At 41.3% G+C, this 19,616-nt stretch overlaps 1 long non-coding RNA gene across 1 annotated transcript; it reads right to left on the reverse strand.

Annotated features, from left to right (window-relative positions):
* Nucleotides 1-16,476: 16,476 nt before the first annotated feature.
* On the reverse strand, nt 16,477-18,401 carry LOC124711646. Its single transcript, XR_007005494.1, has 2 exons — nt 17,981-18,401; nt 16,477-16,928 (listed from the first exon to the last, which is right to left on the reverse strand). It is a non-coding gene; the product is annotated as an uncharacterized LOC124711646 (long non-coding RNA).
* Nucleotides 18,402-19,616: the final 1,215 nt, after the last annotated feature.

The raw sequence follows: 19,616 nt of genomic DNA on the forward strand, positions 1-19,616 counted from the left end.
CTCATGTATCTCACCTGAGGACAGGGATACCTGTTTCTCTTTCCTCCCCCTTTAGTCCACTGCTACCTGGCAGCAGCTCATTTCGCTTACACTGAAAATTAAGCTACATCTAGCATTTATTCTTATATCCTAGGCCTTAACCCATACTGACATCCTGCCGCTGCTCCGCCTACGACCTCTCGTTTGCTCCTCTGCACCTACTTTTCCAGTTTCACTTTCTGCTTCACCACTCCAGTTCCTGGGATAGAGTCGAAAAACAATTAAAGGTTGGGGGGGGGGGGGGGGTGTTGATTTGGTGGAAGAGACCAAACAGCGAGGTCATCGGTATCATCGGATTAGAGAAGTGTGGGGAAGAAAGTTCGCCATGCCCTTTAAAAGGAACCATCCCGGAATTTGCCTTAAGCGATTTGGGGAAATCACGGAAAACCTAAATCAGGATGGCCGGACGCGGGATTGAAAAATCGTCCTCCCGAATGCGAGTCCAGTGGGGTAATGTCAGAACTCTGTGCAGCTTCCGTGTGCACAACTGTCTTTCTCGTCGGCAATTGAATCTTGACGTCCACTGGTGACGTACATTCCACAACTTAGTACGACTATTGATACATGGTAAAAAATTTTCGTTCGGGATGTATGATGATTAAAGTAAATAGCAGTGGTTACAAACATACATAGTGCTACTTACTTCATTTCTTTCTGTTGCGAACAGAAATAAATAATTTCTATATCGAGTTCAGTCCGCCTGCTGACTGTGAGAACACGACGAGGTGCAGGGGAAGAAGAGCAAGTGCATCATACAAATGTCAGCGCTGACAGCCTAGATCCGTATGAGGCAGGATTGCTCTGGTCTGCACCCACAGTTATGGGCCGGCATTCCGCTTCGCGATGATGCTGACAGTGGAAGACCAGGGGCCAAACTCTGAGGGATGCAAAACTGCATTCAGAAAAGCAGTCGAAGGGAGGCTTCCCAAAAGACAAGATCTGCTAAAGAGAAGAGTTGTTCCTCCACGCTCTGATGAGCTCACATTTTGCGCCAAGACCGCTCCTAAAATTTTGTACGAGCAAACTTCATGGGCATTTCAAAATAAAATTGTAGTGGAAGACTCATATTTCCCTCTGTGCGCCAAGACTTATTCGTTGGGTCACGAGAAAGGGCAGGGAGTGAGAGTAGATTTATTACTACTTCTCAGCCACAGCAGTCGTTTGATTAACGACAACATGCACCTAGACAAGGGAACTGCTGGATGCATATTCTTCTCTGGGTCTGATCCTTCATTCTTGTATTGAATACAGCTGTCACTGAAGGTTTGTATGGATGCAGTTAATTTCCATATTTGTTCCAAGTTCATCCACCACCACCAAAGTATTATCATGTACGTTAATATTATTCATTTGTATTCTCATAAACATATTAGTTACTGGTTCTACTCATTAAACGGTTGAAAACCAAATTCCACGCGTTTTAATAACAGAACGGGAGTTTATACTGACTTCTTGTTTCTTTCCATAGCTAAATGGAACCCTATCCATTATATGGTATAGCACTGGCTATGAGTTGTGCTCAGATAGAAAAATGGTAAGGCGAATGCTCGCGATAACCGGGAAATCCGGGTTCGAGTCCCAGCCCTGTGTAAATTATCATTGTTGTGACTCCATTACAAAGCTGATGGTTGTCGATGTTCACAACTGCGAATACATTCGATGAATCTACTTATTGTGTGTTTGTGAGGTTTGGTGGCCACATGTCATATATGACTGGGTGACCACTGTTTAGCATCAGATGTCTGATACGATTATCCGTTGTGCTACCTTTGTTTAACTGTTCACATGATCATATGCGAAGTTATCTGTTCTCCGCAAAGATCACCAGATTCGGGCCTAAGTAGCATTACAGAGGTATACTTGATGTTCCTCGGTAATCTTATTTAGTGTCCACTCATAGAATGAGTATAGGATAAAATGTCCTTACCAAAGTGGAAACTCATGTGAGAGACATAACTCAATAAAGTCATTACATATACTGTTGCTATAAAAGGTTAGGTATTCAAGACCCAAGAAATAGACAGAGACGTTAATAGGAAACAGAATATAAAATGCAATGGGCCAAGAACAAATACACAGAGAGCAAACCTCTTTTCCAAGTCCACACTGATATACAATATTTTGCATGCAGTGCCGTTACATAAGTAACATGTCAACCAAACTACCTTTTGTACAGGAATGTTACCGGGTCTAGTACTATGTGGCAGGTTCACAGTTGTAAGCAGGGAAACGGGTATGTGAACTCGTGCTCGTCCACCAGGTTACGCATGAGTGGACATAGTCACAATAAATAAGAGATTGTGATACAGATAAATTAAACTAGTAAATATAGCACTAGGTGGTTCATTAAATGATATACACACAACATTATTACTGAATATAAAATTTAAGGAAATCAATTCAAAATAAACAGCCAAAGACCCTGCGGCAGTGGTAACACCGATTTCCGTCAGATCACCGAAGTTAAGCGCCGTCGGGCTTGGCTAGCGCTTAGATGGCTGAACGTCAGGTCTGCTTAGAATTGTTGCAAGCGAGGTGCACTTAGCCCTTGTGAGGCCAATTGAGGAGCTCCGGTCACGAAAACTGACAATCGCCGGGAGGGCGGTGTGCTGACCACATGCCCCACCATGGCCAGTGGCGCCTGTGGGCTGAGGATGTTATGGAGGTCATCGGTACCTTTGAGCCTTCTAGGCCTGTTTGGACGAAGTTTAATTTTACTCTAAATATATGCATATAAGAGACCGGTGAGGAAGGAAAGGAGTCTGCAATAAATAATTCTATGGAAGACAACGTAAACTAGGATGCACAATGAGTGCTACGCCAACACAGCACAGGTAAACTTGTCGTAGCCCGACGTCTATACTCATGGAGTGGGTGAAGTTGAAGAGATGTGGCGACGGCCGCAATCGTCCAGTTGATTGCATCATCGGACAGTCACCAGAAAAGATATTTTTATTTTCCGCACAACGAATAATACAATAAATAATCTAACAGAATAGGTCGCCATGTCTGGAAAACATGGGTAATGCAGATGAATCCTGGCCCGATGTCTTAAGGCCTCACTGAAGCAGAAATACAGTTGCAGTCGTACACAGTGGGAGGGATCCAATCAGCAGAGAAAAGAGCGCATTCAAAAGTCCAGTGACGTGACGATAAATAATTTTAAGAATGATCGTGAGAACGTCGAAGAAATATGCCTGATAAAAAAAACCAGTGCTCGTTAAGAGCAAGTTGAGTGATTCTCTTATTGATATTGTAACTGTCCCTTTTCTCAAACAAGTCCAGTTTTATGCCTTTAAGCACTCTGTGTGATATTTTGATATTGTATTTGGTATCCTGAACGTCATGCTGCTCAGCAACAAATGATATCCAAAAGCTGTCGTATTACGAAGGTACACGTGTTCTTTATAACGAGTTTCAAGGGACCGAGACAACTGGCCACCGTTAGAATGATCACAGTCACTGCAGACGTAGCCAATTACTCTGCTTGCCGCTCTATATGGACGATATACTGCTAGAGGTACTACGATTCCCGTATGTGAAAAAAGAGACCTGATTTGGTTGACGAGTCACTGATGTAACGATATTGCAAACAAATTATTGTATGTATAGCGAAGTGGTAAGCTGGGTTCGGCCTCTGTGAATTTATGCTTGGTGTATTTTATTTCATATTCAGTTTTCTAGTGCTGTCTCTGTTTATTTCCTAAGGGAGGTAGGACGTCAAACGGGCCGACTTGGAGCAGGAGAGGCACCACAGGACATTTTAATTTCCACTGTCTATACTTTTACAAATAAATTCATAAAACTTTAACGGCATGGCCAGGAAGGATTCAGGATTAATACTTATAGCAGTGGAAGCTCAAAAACGTAAAAACCACATTTTTTGTACATGTGAAATTTCATCATTTTTTCACTTACTACTGGCTGCATTTGTTGCTATAGGTACACTTTTCTTCCTAAGTAAGAGAGATTCTTCGATAACTTTCGCACAGCATACAAACCATAGTTATTTAATTTATGAAAAAATGAATGAACTGTTGCATTTTAAACATAATGTTTAGACAAAATTCAAGTTTTATAGTTAATTATTTCAATTTTTCCAGTTTTTTAATGGATTTGGAAAATTCTAGAGTTTCATACACCTGTAACTACTGTTTGTAGGCTATGAAAAATTCATCGAAGAATTTCTCTTACTTAGGAAGAAAAGTGTACCTATAGCAACAAGTGCAGCCAGTAATTTGTGAAAAAATGATAAAATTTCACATGTAAAAAAAGTATTTTTCTGCGTTTTTGAACTTCCACTGTGATGAGTGTGAGTCCTCAATCCTTCCTGGTCATGGTGACAAAGTTTTCTGAATTTATTTGTAAGAGTATAGACATTAGAAATTAAAATGTTCTGTGGTCACTCTCCTGCTCCAAGCCGGCCCGTCTGACGTCCTATCCCCCCTTAAGTCATTAACACCTTACGTTATGTCTCAATGCTGTACGTCATTATTTTACTGAGCTCTGCCTCTTCAGTGGATTTCCTGTGCGATGCAGACTTTGTGCTTAGACTCATTTACGAGCAGACATTACATACAGGTGATGGACAAAAATGTGGAAGCACCACAAACAAAACCCTTTCCTATGCTTCATACGGTCTAGGAAAACCGTTGACATACAAAACAGCTTCCAGTTGTCTTTAGAATGGATAAATGCATTTTCTGTGTGGTTCGAAATTAATCTTATACCATCATTCCTGCAAAATAGAGACAAGTTCAAGTAACGATATTGGAGATGGTAGGTGATCACGCATCCTTCCCTCTAAAGCAGTCCACAAAAACTCAATAATACTGGGATCTGGAGGCTGTGGTGGCCAGATGCGATAGTTCATCGTCGCACTCATAAAACCAGCCCTGGACTACCGGAGATGAGTGAAGAGGGGTTCCGTCGTCTACGAACACAGCCTTACCATCTGGGAACAGACACTGTACCACGGGATGGATCTCATCATCCAAAATGCTCATATAGTCCTCGGTAATAAAGCTAACCTGGAAGCGTAAGCATAGGTCACATGAAAAGGCTGATGAAATTAACACCGAATCCCCACTGGTTTTCATCTTTGTTCATAAACCCGGCCAGAAGTTGAAACAGTGTGGAACAAGACCGATCTGACCAAGTGTCGTTCTTCCACTGCTCTACAGTTCAGGTTTTATGGCTTCAGTACCAGATATTCTTGTTACGGGCATTTACATCACTAATGACTTGTCTTGGATTTGCAGCTCTCCCAGCATTTCCATGATTTTAGTGCTCCCTTTGTGCTGCTTAATGCTGGCAGGGATCGCGACATTCATTTCTGCAATGACTTGTGCAGCTGTCGTCCCAACGTCTTCAATTATAGTTCGTCACGATCAATCAACACAACATTTCGGCCCCGCTGTGATCAGCGTATGGCATTTTTCTGCTTTCCCTGTATGTTATATTAATCTTTAACAGTCTTAAAATGCCAAACACTTCCGGTACCTTGGTTAGAGGAGCACCTGCATTGTGAGCACCAACGAAGATCCCATTTTCCAATTCAGTAGGCTCCGACAGAATGCACTCACAACTACACAGAACACAATCCTTATCGCAACAGGCATTTGCGAAGTACTGCGGACATTGCGAACAGGTCTGGCTAGATTCTGCATTTGTGTTCGGTTTTTCCGAATTTTTGTTCGACAACTGTATGTTTTTCTGTTTCACCGCTATAGTCCCCCATCTCCCAATATCCACCCCGTTCAAATTTACTATGGCTCTAAATTTATGCTGTACTTAGCAATGACACGTGAGTATTGGGAGAATCCGGTTATGCGACAGTTTTGATATCAGATTGATACGATAATTAACCAAACTAATCAATTAAATCCACCCTCCCGCTCCCCTTAACCTATTGTCATGCTAACTGATTTATGAGTCCCTGGGGATAATCCGTTCTCCTAAGAAACAGGCCAACCTTCACCCTCCATCCTCTGGTAAATCGCCAAACCGCCCTTCCCCTCACCGATATAAGTACACTTGGGATATAAAATTAATTGGTTAAAATAAATTAATTGGTTAAATAATTAACGACCCCCTGCCCCTCTCTCAATCACAATAGACGGTCAACAGGGCAGCGTATGACTGCAGCTTCGTACACCGCCATACATCATGGTTTTCTGTCAAGGATTCTAAATCTGTGTCAGGTGCTCAACCAATATTCACACATTTTGATCCATTGGCTCTCACAGAAATCTGGACATCGCATTGTGTAAGTTAAACTGCTCCTAGAACACGCAGGATGGTTTAAATAAGAGACAGAGGCGGTGTGTCTTATTCAAAAACATGTGGAAGATATCATAAATTTTGGAAACTGGAAGAATTTGCAGCATTGAGGATTGCTTCCAAACAACTGTCCAACCGAAATTGTTATCATACAATAGGTGCAATATACGAGGAATCAATATTCTTGATCTTTTCGAAAACGGAAACTCGAGATATCAGCTACCCCAGCACAGTGGAAGATGAGATTAAATGTTAAGATCATCACCTTTGAACAGTTGTTTGGAAACGACCCACGATGCTGCAAATTCTTCCAGTTTCCATAAGTTGCAATGTCTCCCACATGTTTATCAATAAGAAAAGCTGCCTCTGCCTTTTATTACAATCATCCTGTGTGTTTAGGGAGCAGTTACCTTTCACTATGCGATGTCCAGATTTTTGTGAGAGCCAGTGGATCGAAACATGTTAATGTGGGTTCAGCACCTGACACAGATCTCAAAGCCATGACAGAAAACCATGATGGATTGCGGTGCACAAAGCTATAGTCATACGCTGCTTTGTTGACTTCCTATTGTGAGTCACAGACTGAGGGATATGGACTCCTTCCAGTACAGGCGACAAAACCTTACACAGGTCTGTGGAAGTGACTTCGATCACTGTCCACCTGTTACAATGGACGAATAGGTGTGTGTTTAATGCAGTCACCACATATGCTCGACGTCAACACGAAGACGGTAAATATTTTAAATCTATCTGAAGACAGAGACGCAGTAATACTTTCCGAGTTTTGTACCAGGTGACGTCAACTAAGTTTTTATAGTTGGTAATTTACTCTGATGGATAGTATGAAAATAACGAGGAAGACAGAGAGAGATACACTATACTGCTAATGGAGACACTGGTACAGTTACATAGTCGTGTATTTACCATAGCAATGATATGAATACAAAAGGGGAGTAAGGGATGTGCAGGGGGAAAGTTATAGACAGCCGTTTGATTCGTTTGATAATGATGAATTGTAGAAGTTATGCTTCTGAATTTCTTTGTGCAGGCCACGTATACTCTGCATGGTTGCGAATTTCCTCCTATACCTTAGTGTGCTATTTTTATCGTCGTGATTGCTTTCTACATGGACAGTGACAAGTGGAGGACGAGCCAGCCATCTAACTAATGGAACAGCGGTGTCGGAACGTAATCGTGTTCTGAGAGACTTAGCAGGGGTCTGTAACTTGGCAGACGACATCTCCTATTCAGTGGAAATCACGTGGAAGGAAATGCTATACATCGAAGAAAGGAAGAAGTGTTGAGAATACAGCAAGTACACTATACTCTGACGAAAGGCCAGAAGTGAGCTCTGTACCGTTTATTCTAAGTATTTTTGCAAGTGTATTAAAACTTCTTACATACAAGTTGCGATGTGGCTGCTGTGAGAAAGTTTGTGGCTAATATGAAGATTTCAACCGAGTGACAGTCCGTGGTGGAAGTTCTGTTTTTTTGTTTTCACGGTAAATAAAAGACAACATCCTTCTGTCAGATTTGTGTGCCCATAAATGGATGGACTGACTTTTTAATATGTAAATTAAATTTTTATCTACATCTACGTGTAGTCTTCGGAAGCCAAAGTACGGCGCGTGGCGTAGGGTACCCTGTACCACTATTAGTCTTTTCCCTTCCTTTTCCACTCAAATATAGAACGAGGGGGAAGAAGTGTTTCTGTATACCTCTGTATGAGCGCTATTTTCTCGTAACTTGCCTTCGTAGTCCTTACATAAAATGTATACGGGTGGCAATGGAACCCTCTCATATTCAGCTTCAAGTGTCTGTTCCCAGTAGTGTTCCTCGTAAAGAACATTGCACTCCCTGTAGGTATTCCAATTTGGGTTCTCAAAGCATCCGCCCAATAATTTGACGTAAGTCAATAAGAACGTTTCCCCAGTGCTGTATTCTAAGCAAAACTTAGGTCTACTGGCTCATACATGTTGCTGCCTCATACACGTTTGTTATACTGTGGTTAGCAGCCAGGTGTTTGCTTTCGTTCACTGAGTCAGTCTTTCTGCGATATTTCTAAAACACATCTCAGAACGTTTCGGTTTTCAGTAGGGATGAGGGGAAGCAAATTGTTGAACATTCTGGTATGTACCCTAGGGACATTTAAGTGCCCAGCTCTCCAGAGGAGTATGAGACAACTATTGCGGGTTTAAAATCATTAACAGCAGTATGTCATGGCGAGTGGTGGCGTTAGGGCCGCAGCGGAACAGGCCTGATGCGCGAGCGGAGGTTCACGACCCGGTGGCGGCGGTGGCAGCTGTTCACATGCGACCCAGTGACGTCTGCGGGTGGAGAGTAGAGTTAACCCTAGGACGCCTAAGGGGGGGCGGGGGTTCGTTGAACCCACAATTCTTTTATATCCCCTGCTTTTGCCCAACTAACTTTCATACTACATATTTCCTTTGAGTTATTATTTGTTGGCTATTTTATGAAAGTGTCAATATACTTTATAGAAAATTCCTGCTTTGAATGAAAAAATAAAGAATCTTATTATGGGTCCAACAAACACCCTCCTTAGGCTTCCATGCTATAGAAAATTTCCCTTGGTAGGAATTCGTATTTCTCATCTCTACAACAATGCAAGTTAGTTTCTTGTTGGTTGGTATTCTTGATATTTACAACAATGGGTTTACTTTCAGAGGAAGTGATTGTCGATGTCAGTCAGCTGTTATTTATCTTGTAAACTTGCAGTGAGTTAGTGCAGTTCCCAACACGTAGGCCTCCAGTAACTTTGGTGTCCTACACAGCAAAAACGAAACCAGGTAAAAACTTACTGATGTTTGGCAACAGTGCACCAAGATAAAAGCACTGTTGGAGGAGAGAAGAATAAAACCGAGATAAATGCATATTGTAATTCCACTAAAGTTGGAATTAATACCATTGATCAAATGGCGCGTATGTACACCTGCAAGAGGGGAACAAAGAGATGGCCTCTATCTGTATTTTACTCTCTCATCGACATTTGTGCTATCAATGCAACCACCATATACATCCAGCAACATCCAAGACGGAATGAAAAGAAACACAACAAACGGAAACTTTATCTTCTGCAAGCTGGGATGGAACTAGTGTAACTGCAGATAGAAGAAAGAAATGCCAATCCAAGACGGTTATCTAACCAAATTGTTCAATCAAAGGAGACTATTCTACAAAATAAAATCAAAGAAGTGACAACAGATGCACGTCAGCCTCCTGCAGGGAAAGGTTGATGCCATATTTGTGTATGAGAAGCTAAAACAAAGAAGCAGAAGTACAACAAGCCAAGTAAACCAAAACAGTATTGTGGACAGTGTCATAAACATGTGTGTACACACATTCAGAAAAAATTGTGAAGTGTGTCTCTTGCCTTGAAGTAGAGGACTCAGAATAGTCTATTGTATATGAACACATCTGTATTTTGTATTGCAATATGTCAATTTTTTAGTCACTCAGTCCAACATTTATAACAATTAACTACATTTATAAACCGATGCCTTAGTTAAAATACATAAACTATTTTGAAAGTTGCAATTTTTCGTCAGTAAACTTATTTAATACCTGTGGGCTCGCCAAACCCCCCCCCCCCACCCCTTAGGCATCCAAGTTAGAAAAAAAGGCTTGGGCGTCCTAGGGTTGACATCCTACTGCTCCTCTGACGGACAGGCCGCCGCAGGATTAGTTCGGGAGCAGTATACCAGAATTCTAAGTGACTTACTTCCACCAGCTTGACCATTCAACTAGGAGACTACGTAATTAGCGGAGGATATTTTCAGCTATTTGACGACGGTTATCACACATTTTGGTATTAAAAAAAGTGACTGTCTATCCTGTGTGAACTGCCACAGACGTGACGGAAGGATCTGTAATGGTAGCCTGGCGAGTGTAATCCTACTGTTGGAAGAAATTACTCACCATGCTAAGAGACTCTCATGATCAATGAAGTTAATTAGTCAGGTAATTTCAAGTCAATAATGTACCGCCCAACGGGTGGAAGCGTGGGTGAGAGTATCATGGATATGATTCACTAGTTGGAGCGCTAGTCATGCGTTTTATCGTTGCATCTAAATCCATTTACGGAATTTCAATCTCTCACGTGCACAGGGAGAGATGACCATCGTAATAAAATCAGCTATTTTACCTACTTTATAAATTCATATATAGTTTTAAGCTGATAGTTGCACTCCTCTGTTTGGCCATTTGGCTGCGCTAAGAGACCATAGGTGACAGGTGACGAGGCATTTGAGAACCTTAAGAGAGTTCAAGTAGAGGTGACATCCTTTGATAGAGTCAGATCATGCTCTTAGCACTCCGTCATGAACAAAAAATGAGTTTAACATTCTATTCCTGCGACGGAGGACATGGCAGATATTAGGCTAATAAGACCAGGATTTTCTGCGTGATCAGAGAGTACTTAGAGGAAATATTGCCTATGCCACACTGTTGTACAGGATTTTTACATCAAGTAACGATAATTTAGCGTTGTGAATAAGCATTTATGGTCAGATTTTTTCTGTCTTCGAAAATATCTCGTATAAAATGGAGGAGTCTACATTTCACATTAGAAATTGGAGGTGTATGTACTCGACATCTCTGTTTTGGATTGGGTAACTTGAATTTTTGAATCTGCAGAGTCTACATTCGGGGTGGAACTGCAGTTGGAACTATACGTCCAAATCACATCTGCATCTCTTGCAAATGTGCCACGGCCTTGGTCAGATATCGTCACGAGGGCCTGGTAATCGGAAGACTCGACTTAAGCCTGTCGTGACTCGGAGTTGCAAAAACGTTCTGGTGGACGACGCTTCAGGTACACAATACACTTGGTAAATTCCGCTGGACTAGAATGGAGGTGACTGGTCAGTTTTTTCGTCTTGAGAGGCCATGTTCACGGAAGATAATGAGCACCACAATAGTAAAAAATATCAAACGAGGTTTTTCCCATGTTTTTATTGGCTAGGATAAAAGTGAGGAATCTACATATGACATAAGAAACTCGAGGTGTATGGAGAAACGATATCCCGTTTCCGGATTGGGCAAAGTGAACTTCTGAAACTGTCCCTGATGAGTTATAAACGTGTTTCATTCCCCAATTCCGTTGCTATAGAAGACGTATACACAAGCAGGGTTTCATAGAAGCGATGACAACCCAACTTCAACTACTCCCTGCCACAGACCATCAGGTCCTCCCCGCTATTTATCCCTCCAACCAACTTTAACTCTTCCTTACCTCTTCCATTCCACTTCATTTCTCCACTCCATTTTCCCTTTGCATCCATCCCTATCCCTTTCCTCTATCAATCACTGCCCCGCCCACACGACACACTATTACTCACGCTATGTCATTCCCACTGACTGTATTTGCCACTATCAACCTCAGTTCCTACGTCTCATCTCCACATTTTTCCTATCTTACAGACATCTATCTTCCTACCCACTCCTCCAACCTTAAGGAACACGCTCTCTGCTCGGGAAATACTTTTACCCTAGTACAGCTCCTTCAGCTTTTAAGTTAAAATGCTTTGTTTTGGTGTTTTTATCTGAGGAATTTTAGCTTCTTGCAATTTGTTTTTAAAAAGTACATGTTTCCATTGATTTTAAGTATACGTATTCGATTTTTAGTATAAAATAGAAAACAGCCAAATATTTTTTTTCATTTCTCATTGTAAAGTTTTAATTCGCCTTGCTGGTGAGTAGAGAACTGTATTACTGACACCCCTTTCCCTTTCCCTGACCACATGGAGCAGGGAGGGTGAAATAACAGTAAGGAAAAGAAATAGCTGCGCTGGGACAGTGGTCGGCTGGAGTGGCCGAGCGGCTCTAGGTGCTACAGTCTGGAACCACGCGACCGCTACGGTCGCAGGTTCGACTCCTGCATCAGGTATGGATGTATGTGATGTCCTTAGGTTAGTTAGGTTTAAGTAGTTCTGAGTTCTAGGGGACTGAAGACCTCAACTCCTAAGTCCCATAGTGCTCAGAGCCATTTGAACCCCTTTTTGGGACAGTGGGTTACTATTCTAACATTATTACCCACCCACTCCTCCCTTCCAACAGCTGTTCAATTGTAGATTGGCATGAGGCTACTCCCCTGCTCTTCAGTGATAGTTTGCTTCCATATTGTTCTTATCAATCCTCCCACATAGGGCTACTGGATGGACTGGCTGGAGCAGATCTCTCATGCTAGAGTAAGATATAACCTCTAAATCGATCTTAGATTATGACGTCATATTTAGGCTGCATCAGTATTCCAAAGATGATGAAATAAAGAGAGTAGCCTGCATCCTTCCTCACTAGTGATACGCAAATTGAATTTTTACAAATAAAGAATATTTTATTATCAATTATTATTGCGTCCTATGATATACAATGTAATTGGCATTTGAGTTAGATGTCAAAATTCAAATGTACCTCGAAATTTTGAATTTAACGCCGATTTGGGAACTTCCTAACAGCAGAGGGGGAGGGCAGAGAACGAACTCCCTGATCAGCTGGTGATTTCCTAGGGGGTGAGGGAGAAACTAATTAATGAATTAAATTTATTAGTTAATTTGCTGTCAGAAGTGTACTCATAACTGTGAGAAGGAGGGGAGGTGGTGGGTGGGGGTACACGCTGTGGATTCCCCAGAGGGGAGGGGGAGTGGGAGGATAATGGTGATGGGTAGGGTTGGGGTGTTTATCAGAAATACCGACCATACCAAGACGGCCATAAAGCAGTTAGCATGACAATAGGTTAAGCAGAGGATGAAGGGTGGTTCAGTTGACGAATTTATTTAATTAGCATCTCAACAAAATGGCTCTGAGCACTATGGGACCTAACTTCTGAGGTCATCAGTCCCTGAGAACTTAGAACTACTTAAACCTAACTAACCTATGGACAACACACACACACACACCCATGCCCGAGGCAGGATTCGAGCCTGCGACCGTAGCGGTCACGCGGTTCCAGACTCTAGCGCCTAGAACCGTTCGGCCAATTCGGCCGACTTAGCATCCCAATTTGATACCAAAAGTGTCTCAGAACCCATTGTATCCCAGTACTCATGTGTTGTTCATATACATACATTTTTTTTCGATCAAGTAGTGCTCAACATAACCAAATAGTGTACGTAGGTTTTTTAGAGCTTTCTGTTTTATGTTGCTAGCAAGCGACAATATTATATTTATATATGACGTGTGCATGACTGGGTTTGCATGCCTTTTACTTGCTTTTTCTAGCAGTAGTCATCTTCTTTTGTTATTTTTGTGGGTTCCTGCCCACTCGTCTCTTATAAGGTGCCTAAAGGATGCTGCGTTCTCGGAATGCTGTAAAAGAATTCAAGCAAATCACAAATATACTTTTTATTACAATAAAGAAGATAGACGATATTTGACTTTGAATTTACAGCGGTGCCGCAAACAAGGGGCGACATGCAAACAACTAGTGTTCTTCGCTATAGACAATGTCCATGTAAACACTGGATATGAATAACTGATAACTGCTATCGTAGTGTCGTTCTACAACTGCGCTGATCTGCGAGACCCGGTCCGGTACTGTGCTAATACTGTGCTGTCGAGGCTGCAGGAGCGGCGCTTATATTCTCTTCTTATAGAGGCCACTCCTGTCGTGGTGCGATCCTAATCAGTGCACCATTGGCCGACGCCGTCTCACCACCTTCTCTGTTCTTGCATACTTAATCTTTGTTCCGGCGCTTTTGGTTATGCCAGAACAATATTCATATTGATTCCCTTATGCTCATATCGCAGTAACTACCATGTAATATTTAACAACTGATGTGTCAGTACTCTCTAAAGAGCAACGACCTTTATTATTTTTAATTACGTCTGAGTAAACTTCGCTTTCCCTTACTCAGTAATATCATACGTAATAATGTGTGGAAAACCCATAAAAATAAGCTACAGTTTACTGGGTGTATTATTTTTGTTGCACAGTTTACAGAGATTTGCAGAAATACGTTCAAATAACTGTTTCTCGGTGTCTTTTTTCTTAGTATATCCATTCTTTAATAAAAAGTGTCGTAAGTAATGTAACTCTCTCTGAAACATAAACTCCGTTTTGGGAATAAGTACAAGAAATTAATTCATGAAGACTAGAATTCAATCTTTTTGAATATAAAAGTGTTATTAGTCGAAAGACACAATTTCAATAGCTGTTCAGCTACAATGGAATCTTTACGTACTAGTAGAGAAAAATTTGAGACAAGCATCAGGACTGATTGATTGTCAAACATTCCTGTCCATTGCTGAAATTCTTCATGCGATCGGTTGGTGTTAGTCTCGGATTAATCAGTGTATCTGATAACACATACACAATGTTTTCCCTAACTGTGGCACATCTTCACTGCAGTGTATATATTCTCATCTAATATGGGTTTAGTCTTGGTTACATCTCACATTCTGTGGTGCTGTGTAAGAGTATGCCATATGATTCTAGGTGTGTTTCGTAATAAATTTTCCAACAATGTAATGTTCTTAAACTGTTAATGACTGGACAATGTACTTTGTTCACACAGACAGTTAAGGGTGATTCATAATTGAGATAAAACCTGTTGTGGGAATAAAAATACTACATAATTGGCTACCAGAACATGTACTTAAAAAAAAAAATGAAATCAAAGGACCGTGTAGTTCTTCATCTACTGGAAGACTATACTTCACTGACTGCAGACAGGTTCACAGTGCATCTACATTTTTCCAGTTGCATATCCATGTAAATACGAGGTTTTCGGAACTACAACAATCGCCTGAAATTTGATGCAAACAAGAGTTACTATTTTGGATTGCAGTAAAGGAGGAAACTCACTGTATACGTACACGCATGTTGCTGGGTCATTTTCATTGCTTAATCTATGAACGGAGAGTTAACAGTATGTTAAATGCATACGCTGATGACACATTGTTTTAAATATGTTACCGCAGAGAATCAGCATACAAGTGGGCTGTTACTCGATTCAAGCATAATGTAACGCAGTGAAATCTGATCACTTGTTTCTGTCAACATTTAGAGCTAAAAGTGATCCACAGTAACGCCTTCTGAGATATTTCTATAGGTCTTCAAATATTCATTACACTGAAAGCAACTCCAGTCCAGAGAACCGCAAGTAAAAGACAACGCTAATGAGATTTCTCTGGTTCCTGTGGAACGGGAGTAAAGGATGAACTTTGAGACTAGAATCACGTGTCCTGTTACCGAATCTACCACTCTCACAGCTTATGTGGCATCGATAGCTACGATGCCTCGGCGTAGGTTGGCACTGAGACGCCGACGACAGCGCCCTCTAGCAGGCGCTGTGCAGGTCCACGAGCTCCGCTGCAGATTCAGCCGGGACCCTTCGCTTCAGCTTTGCTCTACATTCGACGGGTCACAGTATCGCACCTCATTGCAAGTTACGTAAGCATGTATTAACTAGTTTTTTGCACCACTAAACCACATTTACTTACGTGCAGTACCGACGTATTCTTCCTGCTCCTGCCCCTACATACGCGCCGCTTTCCAGGCGGGATACAAACGTTTACGTCCTTGTAATTTCGCCGTACAAAGACGTGCTGCTTCATTTGCTTCCTGTATTTAACTCGCTTTAGCTCTTCCCTCCTTCTTCTTGCCCGTTATTGCGCCCCACTCCTCCTCTATCACCATCTTCCGCTTATCATTATCATATTTCAACAATGTTTTTCTCTCCATGCTTGCGTCGCCTTCTGTAACTCCTTCACACCGCTTTGTTAACATTGTCTGCCCTACACTATTCCTGTACCACGCCATGCCTCTGTCAGTCCCTCTATTTCTCTCTGTCTCTCTTTCCCTTATTTATTCCTTTCTTCTTCTGTCTCTGATTTCTTGCTCTTTCCACCTCTCTCTCTCTCTCTCTCTCTCTCTCTCTCTCTCTCTCTCTCTCTCTCTCCCTGTTTCTCTCACTGCAGGTATTTGCGGATGCAAGCAAACGTACATTCATGGATGTGCACAAAAGGGATCCCAGTTTTTCCTTTCAAAGCAGGATGATGGTGGCTCTTTATTTAAGTGTTCTTGGTCTCGTTGAGGTTTTCACTTGTTTTACCATTAGAATATGTGATTCAGGACTAAGGCGATAAAAATATAATGGTTAAGGGAAGTGGGATAAGAACTGAATGAAAAATCTTTGGTTATCATGGCTGTGGCGCGATTTTATTGAGGCACACTGTACATCCCTTCAGACACACACCTGCAGAAGACGTTGTAGAACTGATCATCTGTTTGGACGTCTGGGAGCTGAGTAATACAGGTACAGGTAGAAAACACACACAGAGGGGTCAACAGTTTCCCAGTAGGTGCTGGAGTCGCCTCAAGAGCATTATCTGAAGGTGGGTTCAATGACAGAAGAATGTTCAGTGCTGAGTTTATATCCAGAATAGTAGGTGTCACTCGGAAGGTAGCTGGTATTGTTTACATTCACAGTTGGGCTGAAACTTCTGACACCGAAGTTCACACCAAACACTCCGATGTTGCCTAAGTCCACAGGCTCTTCTTTCTGCTGCACTTGACAGGGGTTGGCTGTGGTGGGCACCGCAGCGCCCCTGGCGGTGGCCACGGCTCCCAGGATCACTAAGGTCAGCACCTGCAGGACGTAAGGAAAACACACAGTGTGCACTTCAGCATAAAGAGGGAAAACAGCTCTATCTCTTTAATTATAAATGATAAATCTATAGATTATTGACAAACATAAAGCTTTTAGGGATGAATATTGATAGTCAGTTAACATGGAATGAACACAACAACATAATTACAAAAAAGTCTGCCACCGGCAGTTGATACTCGTAGGACATTATCATCAGTTTGTAATATGTCTTCTGATTTTATAACATCGTATGTCCACTCACTCAATTTTTACCTATGTGGTTTTTCTCTGGATATCGAAAGTACTAAACATGGACAAAGTTTTTAAATTGGAGAAGCAGCTTGCGAGAATAATAACTACAAATGGTAGTGGGGCTGATTGTAAGAAAAAAAAAAAACCCTGAAAAACTCAGTATTCTTACTGCACAAAATAAGCATATCTACCTATGTGTAGTCATATCAGTAAGAACATTAATATGTAGTTCACTAATAAAAGTCTAAGAGAGACAGTGTAAAAGAGACAGTTACCAAGGAAAGAAAAGCTGCAAAGAGCATTTTATAACTGGAAGGAAAGTTCTGCAATTAATTTCCCAAGGAAATTGAAAACATTATAAAATGCATCTGTTTAAAAAGGCAGTTAAAACATTCTTCGTAAGTAATGCGCACAGTGCAATTAAATATTGTTTAAAGGACTCACAGCAGTCGTTACTAATGTATGGGCATAGCTACAACACCCTGTCACATTCTAATAATTCATCACAATGTAGTTATTTTACAAGAATATCATGTGTCAAGATGTAAAGTGCATGACAGTAAAGTCGCCTCATTTTCCTGAGTACAAGATTTCACTCAACTGTAGGTAAGCTGTCTCAGTTCTTCCAGGTGGGCTGTAGAGGCTTTGCAGAGTCACCAGCGGTATTAAGTGCACGCAGCGATGAAGAATAAGATAATGTCTGAGAGTATGAATTACCTGCAGCAACTTCTACGTAAATCAAAGAACATTCTAAATTATGGTCCAACTAAGTGAAGCATTGCAGCAGTTAAGACACTGACCTCATATTCGAGAAGATGGAGTCAGCTCTGTCTTGCCATCATCACTCAGGTTTTCCGCGTTTCTCCTAAATAATTTCCGGCAAATTCCCAGATGATTCCCTCATCAAATCCATAGTTTACCACTTCTCCAATCAATTGCCCTATCCTCATAAGGCATAGTTGCATATTCTCTACGTGTATACTTTGAGCCATTGATTTTCGTTTTATTTCCATGATACTTTCTACAACATTGTGAAATGGTCCTTGGATGAGCAAATAAATGAATAAATAAATTCCAGCGTTATATCCGTGGATTTACTACAGATCTTAAAACTAAAAACAAATATGTATTTGATGAAAAGAAATGTTTTCTTTTATTTTAATTGGTAAAAAACTGGTAATAAGTAAATACATTGATTTCGTTATAAAATTTGGTTTGCAGAAATATTAGACATATGAAGTACGAAATGAAGAGTTGCTAGAGATTAATCGTGGAGCAAGCCTGTAGAAGATAACTACTATGAGAAATTAAATGTAGCTAATTTATACATGAAAATTTATAATTATCCTAGGATTTACGCACCACTTTCCCAAACGTCTATATAGTGGTGTAATCCAGACGATATTCTAAGCACGGTTATTAGGACATTTCTGGATGAAATAAGCTCTTCAGCGATGCAGGCTGGATTCGAGACAAATCTGTCAGTTGAAATACATCTCATATTTCCACAAGCTATAGTTGTCAAATGGTAGACGAATTTGCGACAGGTGTTAGATTATGCGACGTCGTCGATAGATAACCAAGCTACAATCCTTACAGTTCTATTACGTTTACCGACGTGTGATTCGCTAGATGAATATTTGAATGAAAGAAGAAATTCGTTAAATTGGGGAGCCGATGCGCAACAAAAGCAAAGATGTCATGGTTTGGAACAGAGCCAAGAACGTTTTCAGATCGATCAGCAGTCGTATCAGATTGTTCGCTTATCGTGATACAGTTGAAGGATGGTATCGCCTATGAATGGTCCGAGGGAAACGCAGACCTACTTGGACCATATTACTATTTCGTGTGTGAACAGAATAGATATTTAAAAGTGAAGAAATACGTAAGGCAGAGAGAACACGAAATAATCTCTGAATACAATGTCGATGGTACGGTATCGAGCTACACTTCTCTTAATGTATATGAAACATTATGAAATGCCGAGCGGTTCTAGGCGCTTCAGTCCGGAACCGCGCTGCTGCTACGGTCGCAGGTTCGAATCCTACCTCGGGCATGGATGTGTGTGATGTCCTTAGGTTAGTTAGGTTTAAGTAGTTCTAAGTCTTAAGTCTAGGGGACTGATGACCTCAGATGTTAAGTCCCATAGTGCTTACAGCCATTTGAACCATTATGAAACGGAATGTTACGAAACTAACACACAAAATCGATACTAAGTTAGGCAAATAGAGCTCTCAGATTTGTTGAGAGTGTCTTGCTAGAATCGTGACAGGTCAGTTTAGCTTATATGAGAGTGTAGCAAGGGCCATCTGTTGAATGTTATGGAAATGAAATGCAGTTCTCGTGAAACACCGAGAAATGATATTTGAGATATTATTTGCTACAATGTGCGACCTCCATCGTACACTTGGCCCAGGGGCAACTCGATTAGGTTAA

Source organism: Schistocerca piceifrons, chromosome 8 (assembly GCF_021461385.2).
Source record: "Schistocerca piceifrons isolate TAMUIC-IGC-003096 chromosome 8, iqSchPice1.1, whole genome shotgun sequence".
Lineage (NCBI taxonomy): Eukaryota > Metazoa > Arthropoda > Insecta > Orthoptera > Acrididae > Schistocerca > Schistocerca piceifrons.